Below are 13,610 nucleotides of genomic sequence, written 5' to 3' on the forward strand. Positions count from 1 at the left end.
CTGTTTTTGCAATGGCGGGACTTAGGGCGGCGCCGCTGACGTTGGTGCTTGGGTTGCTTCTTGGAGGGGTCATCCTGCGCTTTCTCGTCGCCATGCATTGGCTTCGTTGGGGGTGTCCACCATGTACACGTCATGTGATGAAGTAGCGGTCCAGCGCCCTATGGGCGGTGGTTCCGGTTCGTCTCCGGCTTCGTCGTCCATACCGTCGAAGTCCTCGGAGCCGAAGTCGAGCATGTCGGTTAAGTCGTCGACAGTGGCTACTAAGTGGGTGGTGGGTGGGCGGCGAATTTCTTCGTCGTCCGCATCCCATTCTAGTCGGACATAGTTCGGCCAAGGTTCTCCTGACAGGGAGAGATACCTTAATGAATTTAGCACATCTCCAAAAGGTGAGTGCTGAAAGATATCCGCGGAGGTGAACTCCGTGATCGGTGCCCAGTCGGACTCGACGGGCGCGGATACGAGCGGCTCGAAGTCCGTGACCGAAGATGAATCCAGTGGTTCGGCAACACGGCTCCCGTAAGGGGTGAAGTCAGTATCCGGCTCTATCGCCACTGGGAGCGCGGCCTCCATGGAGGGTTCCATCCCTCCGCTCTCGGATGGCGCGACTTGCTCCGGATTGATGGACGGAGTAGCTGCGGATGCGATCTCCTGAATACTGTCCAGCAGTAGACTTACGTAATGCTCGTCAAGACTGTACGGCGCGTCCAACATGGGTCGAATCCGTCGAAGATCAAGTCTCCGCGGATGTCGGCCATGTAGTTCAAGTTTCCAAATCTGAACCGGTGGCCAGCGGTGTAGCTCTCAATCTGCTCCACATGGCCAAGCGAATTGGCCCACGGTGCAAAGCCGCCGAATATGAAGATCTGTCCGGGGAGGAAACCCTCACCCTGGACCACATCGCTAGCGATGATCGAAGGAGCCATCGAGCCTTATGGTGACGACACAGTGGAACTCTCAATGAAAGCACCAATGTCGGTGTGAAAACCGACGGATCTCGGGTAGGGGGTCCCGAACTGTGCGTCTAAGGCAGATGGTAACAGGAGGCAGGGGACACGATGTTTTACCCAGGTTCGGGTCCTCTCGATGGAGGTAATACCCTACGTCCTGCTTGATTGTTCTTGATGATATGAGTATTACAAGAGTTGATCTACCACGAGATCAGAGAGGCTAAACCCTAGAAGCTAGCCTATGGTATGATTGTATGTTGTCCTACGGACTAAAACCCTCCGGTTTATATAGACACTGGAGGAGGCTAGGGTTACACAAGGTCGATTACAAAGGAGGAGATATCCATATCCGTATTGCATAGCTTGCGTTCCACGCCAAGTAGAGTCCCATCCGGACACGGGACGAAGTCTTCAATCTTGTATCTTCATAGTCCAACAGTCCTGCTGTTCGGAGACCCCCTAATCCAGGACTCCCACACCCACCATTTTACTCCTCTTCCTGAATTATTTTCGATGGACAGTAACCTATCCACTTGCTACAAGAATGGCGGAAGGCTATTGAGGGGATCCATAACCCTGCTCCCCAGTCAGAGGGTCACAACCGGAACCTTGCCCCTAGATTCGAAGAAGATATGGACATATTTGTGGAGCTCGAGGATGGAGTATTCTATCAGACGAGTTACGATGGTACCGAAGTACCCATCATTGCCGATTACCCCGGTCTCCTTCCTGCTTCGTATGTGAGTAATTTAAAAGACACCTTGTTCGAAAGAGTTTCCTTACTATGCCTCACCCACCGCACTATTTCGTATTCCAAAGGGGAGGTGCTCGACGCCACCACGTGCACCAGAAGCCTCTCCGAGGAGAATGGCGCCCGCGCCAAGCACATCTTCAAAGAGGAAGGCAAATGATAACACGGTAGAGCCCTCGTCAAAGAGGTAAGGCTTTTCTTTTCAAGAATACACCTTCTGATCTCCACATCAAATTGTGATTCCATTCGCCGCATTCTATCAGGAAAAGTATCCGCCGGACTGTGTCCGGGGATCCGGCCGGATGTGCCTCCACTAGTCAGGTTCCGAGCCCTGCCCTAAGGACGGGGGTTGACACGGGAGTGGCGCCGAACTGTCCTTCCATAGAGGATTCGGAGGATATGTCCGTCACGAACTCTGAAGTGGAGAGCGCTATGAATCATCGTCGTTGGAGGGCCGTTCTTCGTGATCCCGGCTTTTCAAAGGAGGCATTTGATGCCTTCAGCTCAGCCGATGCGTACATCCGAGATGCTCGGGATGGGCTTGCCAGAGCCATAGACCTGCATCTGGAAGATATGCGGGTAAGCGTAGATTTAATAATCATACACCAGTAGCCCCCGAGACTTAAAGCAGTTGGTACAACTGATTTAAGGATCATTGTATAACCAGGTGCTTACGGAGAAGAACAGCATGTTATCTCAGGAATTAGAAAATTATCGGACCCAGCTAACTGCTGCCAATGTCGAACTGGAGAAATCCAAGAAGGCGTCTACTGGCAATGTTTCCCTCCATCAAGAAAACATAATGGTATACCAATAATGCTAACACGGTTGCTCACCTCTTAATAGGATCATTAGATCAACAGCAAGAGCAACTGAAAGCCGCTCAAAGCGGAGAACAAGAAGCCAAAAAACTGCTAGCCACGGCTGTGTGTGTGCTAACAAAAGTCGTGATGGAGAAAAACAAGCTCGAGGATTCGAATACACAACTGGGCGAGGAACTGAAAGATGTACGGGCCCAGCTGGCGGACTCCGTAAAGAAGAATAAAAGGCTGCGAGGCGGCATATTCAGTATGTGGTCGAACTTACCTTCGAATAATTCGGACATAGAAGGGACTGATAGAGTTATGTCTGCAGGTATGCTGACCTGTTGTCCCGAAGAGATGTTCGGATCTTTAAGCGATCTGCTACAGGAGCTGTCGCAGGTGCACGAGCAAGCTCGGCAGGCGATGCGAAGTGTTGCCAAGGCCCTATGGCCATCCGCCTCCCCTCCGGGAAAGATGGAGGAGCTTATACAGCTATTCAAGGGAGCGCGGCGGCGCTTTCGACTGTGCAAGATATCGGCCTATCGGGAAGGTGCACGAGAAGCCTGGGCCATGGTGAAAACATGGTATACCAAGCTTGATCCGAATCATATGGCTCGGGTCGGACCTGTAGGGTCAGATGGAAAAGAAGTTCCTGTTAATTTGGTATATGACCAAGTAGAAGTAGCCGCCAAGTATTCCCAGCAGGATTGTAAGTTAGACCGCCTGCTGGACGGCATAGTGGAGGAAATTTTTGAGTCCTAGTGACTATGTACTTTCCTTGACATATGTAACTCTAGCTGAATTTTAAAAACGATTGTTATGGCAGACCTTTTCGCTTCGACCTCTGGACCCGAAGGTGCAGAGTGTTGCCGAATACTTGAGCGGTAAAATAGACCGGGATATGCGTGGAAACCAGGCGTAGGCATCATAGTTGCTTGAACAGACAATTTGTATCCGGCTAGTTATGTTATATTACATCATGATTGTAAGAAACATCTTCTAGAGAGAATAGTTTCGTTAAGGGTTCCTTTCCCTAGGTGTGCATGCGTTAAAATGCATGTCCGAACTGTGATTGGTAACATCACAGTATAGGTAATCATCTGGGGGTTCATAATGGAAGGAATATAAAACATATTTAATCCGCCGACCGAATATTCTCTTAAGAACACTAGCTTTCGGCTTCACCCAGTCTGAGGTACACATCGGATGATCCAACAGTAACAATCACAGAGGTGCTCCCTTTATGCCCTAGCCAAACTAATGGGAACGTAGGGCATAAGCACAGGAGTCAGGCAACCCAACTTGGCCAAAACTTAAGTCATATCGATGTATATAATGGCGAAGAAAAGGTACATATGGGAAAAACGCATATGTAATGAGCTTGATGCTCGGAAAATAAGAATAAGCTTCTGTCCGGGAAGCCCCCAAGTATAATGGACGTATATGCTCAAGGATGTCTACATCACAGGTGCATGGTTTAACTGTGTGAAAGCTTTAAGTCTTCGAGAAAAAGAAGAAGAACGAAAAGAAAGGAAAAAATAAAGGAAACAATAGGGTGGAGGAGACGAACGAATAGTTTGGCGCTAGGCATAGAATCTACGAAGTCTGACCGCGTTCTAAGTGTTCGGCTCTAGGCGATTGTCTGATGCAGCACGTAGGCGGTATGCTCCTCTAGTGAGAACTTTGTCAATTATGAAGGGACCTTCCCACTTGGGTTTGAGTTTGTCCTTTTTCTTCTCCGGCAAGCGTAGAACGAGTTCGCCAACATTATAAGTCTTGGCCCGTACTTCTTTGCATTGATATCTGCGGGCCTGTTGTTGGTAAAATGTAGAACGGGCTTTTGCAACATCACGCTCTTCCTCCAGGGCATCTAGGTTGTCCTGCCGATCAAGCTCGACATCTCTCTCTTCGTACATGCGCACTCGAGGTGAGTCATGAATAATATCGCAGGGCAATACAGCCTCTGCGTCGTACACCATGAAGAAAGGTGTATATCTAGTAGTGCGGTTAGGCAGGGTCCGCAGCCCCAGAGTACGGAGTCGAGCTCCTCAACCCAGTGCTTGGCTGATTTTCTCAAAGACCGCACTAGTCTATGTTTGATGCCTCTCATAATAAGACCATTGTCCCGTTCGACTTGGTCGTTTGTTTGCGGGTGACAGACAGAGGCGTAATCGAGCTTAATGCCCAAATTAGCACACCAATTTTTCACCTCATCGGCTGTGAAGTTGGAGCCATTATCGGTGAAGATGCTGTGTGGAACACCATAACGGTGCACCACGCCGGATATGAATTCTATCACTAGCTCCGCCTCGGCCGTTTTAACTGGTTTGGCCTCTATCCACTTAGTGAATTTATCCACCATGACCAGCAAATACTTCCTCTTATGGCTTTCTCCTTTAAAGGGTCCGACCATATCGAGCCCCCAGACCGCAAAAGGCCAAGTGATGGGGATCGTTTGTAGAGCGGTGGGGGCATATGGCTTTTGTTGGCGAAGAGCTGGCATCCGACGCAAAGTTGGACCAGGTCCTGTGCATCTGCTCAGGCAGTTGGCCAGTAAAAACATGTACGGAAGGCCTTGCTAACAAGGGCCCGAGCTGCGGCGTGGTGCCCGCCGAGACCGGCATGAATTTCAGCCAAGAGATGCTGCCCCTCTTCCTCGGAGATACATCTTTGAAGAACTCCGGTAGCACTTTTCTTGTAGAGCTCTCCGTTATGGACCTTGTAGGCCTTCGAACGCCGGACAATGCGGCGAGCCTCATTCTGATGCTCCAGGAGTTCTCTCCTATTAAGGTAGGCCAAGAAGGGTTCGGTCCATGGGGCAATGACTGCCATGATGAGATGGGCCGACGGTGTTATTTCGGTGGCTGAGCCGCCGATGATATTGTTGTGTTTGGAATCTGGGTTTGTATTCGGATCCGGACTGGTGTTGCTGCTCTCCCCTTGCCACACCACAGGCGGCTTGAAAAGCCTTTCCATAAAGATGTTAGGTGGGACGGGGTTGCGCTTAGCGCCGATGCGGGTAAGGACGTCCGCCGCTTGATTACTTTCTCGAGCCACGTGATGAAACTCGAGCCCTTCGAATCGAGCCGACATTTTTAAGACGGCGTTGCGATAAGCCGCCATCTTCGGATTTTTGGCATCAAAATCTCCATTTATTTGAGATATTGTGAGGTTTGAGTCCCTGCGCACTTCCAGACATTGTATGCCCATGGAGACAGCCATCTGGAGACCTAATACGTCTCTAACGTATCTACAATTTTTTATTGTTCCATGCTATTATATTATCAACCTTGGATGTTTTATATGCACTAGATGACCAGTTGCGCCAATGGCGCAAAGGCCAAGAGTAAGCCATGTATTGAAAGAGTGTACATTAATATTATTCGGGCACATATTGAAACATATGAGAAAAATGTCCACTTACTATAAGTACAAGTGATGCAACACATATCAGTATTAACAGAACCGTTAATTAGTCAGCCACAAATCCACACCCAGAAGCACATTGCACAGGGTTGAAACTTTTAAACCTCACATTCCCAAGCAATCTTAAGGAGGGCCAACAGAATTGAAATCACTGATGCAAAGTATCAGCAGTTAGTAATATTTATGCACACAGCTTCTTTATTGTAGTTATATATGATGATGAAATCAGTACGTAAATCAGCACCAAGGATAGCCGATCAGACAAACAAAAATTCTGCATCCCACTGAACAACACTATTATGCAAGAGCTTGAAGCTTTGGAGCCAAGGCTACGAACCTTCAAATCCAACAAAACATCTTACCATGCAAACATGGTAAAATGGGAAAGAAAGACTCTAAATGTGACACACCAAAAGCGAAAGAAAATGTTGAACAGCCTGGGCATGCGGAGTTGTGCCAGTGACCTGGTGACGCCGAGCAGCGCGTGGATGTGGACCAGCCTGATGACGGTGGCGGCGTTGCCCTCCTCGTCGACCTTCAGCAGCTCGCCAGAGTCTGCAATGCTCATACTTTGCATCGAGTAAACCCATCTCACTAAGAACGGGAATGAGCATCGCCTTTGGCATGATCTTGATAGCATCCACTTCCTACAATAGAACATGCAAAGAGACATAATGAGGATAATATTATGCATGCACCACTCTGCACAAAAAACTCTCCAAGGAACCAGCTTTTATTACTCTACCTCCTGTTCTCTAGCTTTCAATATTAAAGGAAAAAAGCAATTCCCATTAATTGCATACCACATAGCTAAACCCCAGATTACAATACACAAAACAGAGCAAAACTTCTTCATAATTCAATTAAAATGAGGCCATATGCATCATGATTAAAGTTGCTCCCTGTATTGTATATAGAACCATGATTCGAAGTGCTCCTTGTACGGTATATGCAACCATGTATATACAACTATATCATTTATAGGCCATGCATATACAACTTAAGAAAACATAAATACGGAACTGCATATGCATCTGCATATAAAGCAGGTGATCAAATCTACAAATATTACAATAGCAATTGTGGCAGCACAAAAAGTGTAATTGGACATCACCATTTAACAACTAAGGCTATAAAATAAAAGATGATTGTGCAGATAGCAAAGGAAGATTCAACATTATTGTGTCATTGACAAATGTTTCAGGTAACAGCAAATCAACTTGGGTATGTGCTCTATTAATTCATTTTATAAACTGATATAAGAGTTCTAATTTATTTCATTTATCCCATTTAGTTGTCTCAATACATATTTAACCCATGTTGTGGGCTCACATAAAGACATGACAAGTTCACTGTACTCGGCTTGCCCAAGTTACTTGACCAGACGATGTTGATCCACTTACTTGCTTTTCTCAAAAAAAAACCAACTCACTTGCTGACGACATGACCTTATCCATCCCCTCCTTCTGCACTCTCTCACTCACCCTGTAGCTTCCACCCCATCGTTGCTCCTCCTCTGCAGGAGATATGACTTCAATTGCAAGATCTACTCCCTCATGCATAAGATTTGCTTCCTGCCCTGTATGCATCACGTCACCAGGTCAGTTCCTCAGCTGAATCCTCATCAGGTCAGGCTACCTCAACCACTTCCAAGTGAACCTTAACAAATAGAACAATATTACTTCTAAAAGATAGCAAGTAAATCTGGAGTATTTCAGTTTTGAGCTCATGTTTTTCCCTAGAGGCAAGGCCAGAGATAGCAGAGTTTTGATTCTGAAACAAGGCAGCAGTGTAATTATTAGCCGTCATTAAAATCAATATTATCTCATGAAAATGCCTACCCTGTTGACCCACTAATGGCATGACTGAAACTTCCTCTCTGCCAAACCTATGTGTGCTTCCTAATCAACACCTGAGTAATCACGTGTTAGACCGTCATACATGTTTATCTCATGTTCTCTTGATGTCTGAGAAATAGTACATGCATGTGTACTCTACAGTTTAAACAAGCTCAAACCCCTGCTATTATTATTGATAGGGCACTTCTAGTGCTTCAGGAGTATTTTTTCAGCGTCAGCAGCAATGATTAGGAATATCACCTGCATTGCAGAAGAATTAACAAAGCGAATGCAAGTTCATATATCTAAAAAAAGATCAGTAGGTTATGGAGACTCGAAAATAACATTTCTCTATGTGTGATTTGTGACAGTGTTATAATTGTTTCTTCATGAAACACATTTTAGAACTTCAAAAACTTATGTGCCTTCTTTCACAATGAACTCGAAAATAACATTTCTCTATATGCGTTGGTTCGCTTGCCATGATTGTCGTCTCATTCAGCTAGCTGACTACTCATTCCTTTCGTAAGAGCAAATTAATTGTACACCCTTTGGTTCAAGTATAAACAAAATAGTAATCTGTTTCTTATTGTTAATACATATGCAAACCCATGGAAGCATAACTGGACACATAATAAAAGGCTATAAGGTTGAAAATAACCCATAATTTGATTAATATATAGAGACTGGAAACTGAATTACTCTGAATAACAGAACATCTGCAAGTAAGAACTGAAGATCTCAATCAGTTTTGGGTTCCAAGCACACAGAATTAAATATGTAAGATCTGGTGAAAGGAAACCGACCATCATGAAGAAATGCATCAGGTATATCAGTAGTCCATGAATGTAATGTGTATCAGGTCCTATCTTTTTTTGAAGTAACGCTGGTTCCTAAACGATCTGGACACTGTATCTGAGATATATTAAATTATATGAGTACAACTTATCTGATTCCTAAGCACGTATCAACAGGGCGATGAATAGAGAAAGGGATTTAAGAAACAAAGTTACCTGTCTGCTGAATAGTGGGAATTTGACCGACAGGCAAACAACGCAAACATTGAGGAGGTTAACAGGGGCACCACGAGTTGTTCGCAGCCTCGCTGATGAAGGCGACTTACTTATTTTCTTCAGATTTATTTCATACACCTCAATAATCATGGTACATACATCTATTAGCATAAATTTGAAACAAGATTGTAGCATGATCAGAACTTGGACGCTAAGGAGATGCAAGCATACAGAAAAAAGATCAAGGAGGACTGAATCTCAATCAGAGCATGATCAGAACTTGGACAACCGATTTCTTTGTTTTGAAAGCAAGCATATAAAGGATGAACTATGAGAGCTAAACATAACTCTTTTGCATCAGATTGTAGTTAAACAAAATGATTATAGATGATTTGCTATTACACCCAACTAATAAAATGAAAAAGGAGGGGTCTACAGGAAAGGGAAATTTAATGTGTCAACAGAAACTCAAACTAAAGGCCGCACGCAAGATGGACCATACCTCTGAAAATTCTTCAACCACACCAGGCAGGAAGCAGCCCACCAAACAATGAAGACGTGCACCACACCAGCGACAATTATTCATTGGAACACTAAGCGGCTTCCAAGAAGATATATTAAAGTGTCTATCATGTAGCCCAACCAATTGCCTGCAGAGTTTGACTCTATAAGTATCCAAGAACAATATCAGTAAATCTCAAGAAATTTTGTCAAGGATATAACCAGGTAGGATTGCTCTCATAAATAATACAAACTGGCAAACTATGAGTTGAAGATGCATATTTTAGTTTCCCTAAATGACCGAGATGGATCTGTAGCGCCAACATCAAAGAAGAGGTTCAAGTAACCATATAGATTTGAGAATACAGTACTTGTCCAGGATAAATGTGAGCTAAGTATCTAGCACCAAGCCTGAACCAACGTGACGCTTATCAGGTTTCTTGATCGTCTAATTTAAGGGAGCAAAAAAAAGAACAAATTCTACATGAAAACTCTATTAATGTCTTAAGGTAAATGCTTCTTCATGTATCATATATGGCAGTTTGATAGAAAAAATAAGAAAACAATAGAGAAAATTAAAATATAATTATGTTTATCAAAAAGTCATAAGATAATCGATGAACTATAACTGGTGTAAAGCTCATCACCAATGTGAAGTATTAACCGGCAATAGCAGCCTTATTATATTGGAAAGAAGAAAAGTGTGAGACCTTGAGTTGTTTTATTTAACTACATAAGAAAAGCTACAGGTAGGCCCGGCATTCTTGTAGGCACCACTAATTGTGAGGATACATGTGTAGAGTCACACAATTGAAACAATGAAAGAACAGAAAACTGGCCAAAGACACCCTTTCCAGAATGCAACACATGAGGAAAATATTGTCCAGGAAACAAATATGATTACTACAACATCACCTCATTCAAAAAATTAGGATGAGTTCTGGAAGACCATTTTCCATGAACCTAGCTACCTGTATTTCATCATGCATGTATCTTTTATTCACTCTTCCAAGAATACAGAAGCAAGGCAAATAAGCCGGCGATGGGGAAAAACTGAAAGCCAAGTTTATAAAGACCGAATCCAACTCCGATCAGTACCCGCAAAACAATAGTGATTTACTCTAGCTTCAGCAAACAATTATAGCAACATAGAGCAGTAATATCTGTAAACTAGATAGCAAGCAGGAAACATAATATAAAACAGAAATGTAACTCCCCTTTGTATTCTGATGTATATGCTTGTTTAGGACCATATATCTTCCGAAATTTGTACCTTATCAGCTGTTGATTTGGTTACCGCAGTTCGTCTTTTCCCTCATGTGAGTTTTGCGCCATCCTTACATGATTTAGCAGCAGCAACCTTGAAACGATCTGCAGAAAAACAAAATGAAAGTGAAATCAAATGGAATCACGTGTAGGCAGTACCAAAGTATGGTGTATGCCACTCAAATGGCATTTTGCCTGTACCCCATGCAACATCAAGTGAGGCATGAGCAATAGAGAGACTAGATACCAACATCATGTATTAACCCCAAATCATGAATCAATACCAGAGGACCAAATAATGTCACCATCTCTGTACTAACAACCAACATTTTAGCATGTCATTTATTTACAAAGTAATGCTATGGTAGTCTAATTTCCCAAGGGCAAGTGTCCAATATACTTTCAGAATGTGCAGTTCAGATCATGCAGTTAGAAATAAACTTTATGGTAGTAACTCTACAGGACCTGCTATTCAGTTATCTTTTCTAGTAACAATTTTGAAAATGGCACAATGGTTAGTTCCTATTATTTAAGCTCACACTATTTAAACCGAGAATTGCTCGCATGCCATGATTTTTTTGTCCTAATCATACTCCTATATAACAACCGACAGACTCTAGCTTTTAAATTAGAAAAGGGAGAACAACTTACCATGCTCTTTGATTACTTCTTGGACCCATGTTTCCTATCACCAGTGCCCTCCCTGCCGCACAAATCCTCGCTGATCTCTGCAAATCTTCAAAAGGAAGCATCAAAATAACCAACATGTACCCACAGGATAGAAAAACAATTTTAATACAAGCTATCTATTTGATGGAAGGAACTTCATTTTATAACGGAATTCACTCCATCAGGCAAACTGTGATGTTTTGGCATCCACGGTCAAAGCATTAACGTAAAATTCAAATAAATTAACTTTTGTGCAGTAAATGCATACACTGTCGGGAGAAAATATTTTGTAAGAAAATTAGAGAAATTTAGATGAGTCAATCATTCTAGACTGCTTGGGTTGTGCCTACATCCAGTGATGTGGTAACCCAATTCTCCGAGGAGAACTAATTCTGCCTCATCCTTGTCACTACACCCCATACAAAAATTATAAAATTCGCAAACAACAGACGTACTTGATAATCAATCTTAACGAAAACAGATGTTCTATCTGTTCTCAAACAAATTATAAGCATTTAATAAAATTATTTGCCTCAACAATTAAAAATGGATCATTACAAATATTTAAAGGAAAAGATTAAACTAAACTTGCAGAGAGTATGTGTGTTCATTGGACATGCAATGAGTTTAGAACAAGAAAACCAAACTGAATTCAGACCACAGAACATGACAAACCTACACACACAGGGACAGAGGGTAGGCTAAGTATAACCTCATCGCGGGGAAGAAAAATCTGGGGATACCAAAATCGTTCAGGAATTTTTCCTGTGGACCTGGAAGCAAAGAAAAATCATAACTCTTAGCAGGTATTGGATGGGGGGAGAAGACGACCCTCTGTATATACAGGCAAATGAGCTTCCTCTGATTCGATCCAGTACAACACCGTTGTTAGTGAGATTAAAAAAGGCATGAGTAGCCCAACACACACTTGTTTATTGCGAGTCCATAAGGCGAGCAAGATTTTCTCTTCCTCTTGCTTGTCTCCTTCCTCATCCTCCCTGTCTCCTCCCACTCCTGCTGGCCAAGTCAACAAATCCAAGCATCAAAGTTGGAAACTAAAAGGAAAGCAGACAGCAGGGAGATGCCAGCGTGAGAACCAAATCGAACAAGAATATCTCCTCCTCCTGCTAGTCTCCTTCCTCCTCATCCTTGGCCCCTTCTGCTCCTCCTGCTGGACAAAACAACAAATCAAAGCATCGAAGTTAGAAACTGAAAAAGAGAAACGGTAGGGAACATACCACCAAAAGAACCAAATCAAACCACCGTACTATGCCATTGTGGGAGAGATTGTAGGAGGAGTAGCAACGAGCGAGACCTTGCTGGGGACGGATTCCTGGTGACAACAGTGGAGTTGACTCGTGGCGGCGGCATGGCACCCTCGATCCAATCCGCGCGCGACGCATCCTCACCTCCTCCCTGCAACTCCCATGACGGCACTGTCGGGCTGGGAAACCTTCCTGACCATCCCTGCCGTCGGTCGACTTGCGCATGAGCGATGGGAAGGCGAGGAGGAGGAAAAGGCGAGGGCGGGGCCGCCAGCGCCAACGCAGCCATCTCTCTGTCACTGTCTTCTCCTCTCCTCTAGAGCTGCAGCTGGAGGTGAGAGCCGAGGCGGGAGGAGGCGGTGCGACGCACGGGAGGCCAACGGCGAGGGCCCAGCGACAAGTGCCTCCATGGCTCGAGGACCCGACCTCGCTGGATCCCAGGGTGGACGAGATGCGGGAGGGGAGGAGGGGGTGCGACTGACGCGGGAGGATGGAGGAGGAAGCGAGCGTGAAGGCGGCGGAAAGAGGAGAGTGGCGGGCGGCTAGGTCTTCTCCACAGGCGGCTGGCTTTTATATATCTGTACATGAAATTACCAAGATGCCCTTGACGGGGAACAAAAATTACAGGCGGTGGCAGCAGCGATTTAAAGGCGACGTGGCTGGGTTAGTTGTGACTACCACTTTTATATGTTCAATATGTTCAATTTATATGCTATTTTATATGATTTTTGGGACTAACCTATTAACCTAGAGTTCAGTGCCAGTTTTTGTTTTTTCCTTGTTTTAGAGTATCGCAGAAAAAGAAAATCAAACAGAGTCCAATTGACCTGAAACTTTACGGAACTTATTTTTGGACCAGAAGAAGCCCACGGAGTATCGGAGATGGACCAGGAGAGTCCCGGGATGCCCACGAGGGTGGGGGGTGCGCCCACCCCCCTGGGCGCGCCCCCCCTGCCTCGTGGACAGCCCAGAGATCAACCGATGTATTTCTTCCTCCTATATATACCCATATACCCTAAAAATTTCAGGGAGCAGAATAGATCGGGAGTTCCGCCACCAGAAGCCTCTGTAGCCAACGAAAACCAATCTAGACTTGTTCCGGCACCCTGCCGGAGGGGGAATCCCTCTCCG

General features: G+C 44.7%; 1 long non-coding RNA gene across 15 annotated transcripts; it reads right to left on the minus strand.

Moving 5' to 3' along the window:
- Positions 1-6,052: 6,052 nt before the first annotated feature.
- Positions 6,053-13,017, minus strand: LOC123153334 (uncharacterized). Of its 15 annotated transcripts, none has more exons than XR_006476438.1 (10): positions 12,530-13,017; positions 12,143-12,385; positions 11,927-11,987; positions 11,197-11,281; positions 10,553-10,650; positions 9,281-9,428; positions 8,779-8,916; positions 8,572-8,680; positions 7,360-8,026; positions 6,053-6,574 (listed from the first exon to the last, which is right to left on the minus strand). It is a non-coding gene; the product is annotated as an uncharacterized lncRNA (long non-coding RNA). The 15 variants fall into 15 exon arrangements; XR_006476444.1 differs by having other exon boundaries at positions 8,779-8,939; XR_006476448.1 differs by having other exon boundaries at positions 7,360-7,506; positions 7,769-8,026; positions 8,779-9,428.
- Positions 13,018-13,610: the final 593 nt, after the last annotated feature.

This window comes from Triticum aestivum, chromosome 7A (assembly GCF_018294505.1).
Source record: "Triticum aestivum cultivar Chinese Spring chromosome 7A, IWGSC CS RefSeq v2.1, whole genome shotgun sequence".
Lineage (NCBI taxonomy): Eukaryota > Viridiplantae > Streptophyta > Magnoliopsida > Poales > Poaceae > Triticum > Triticum aestivum.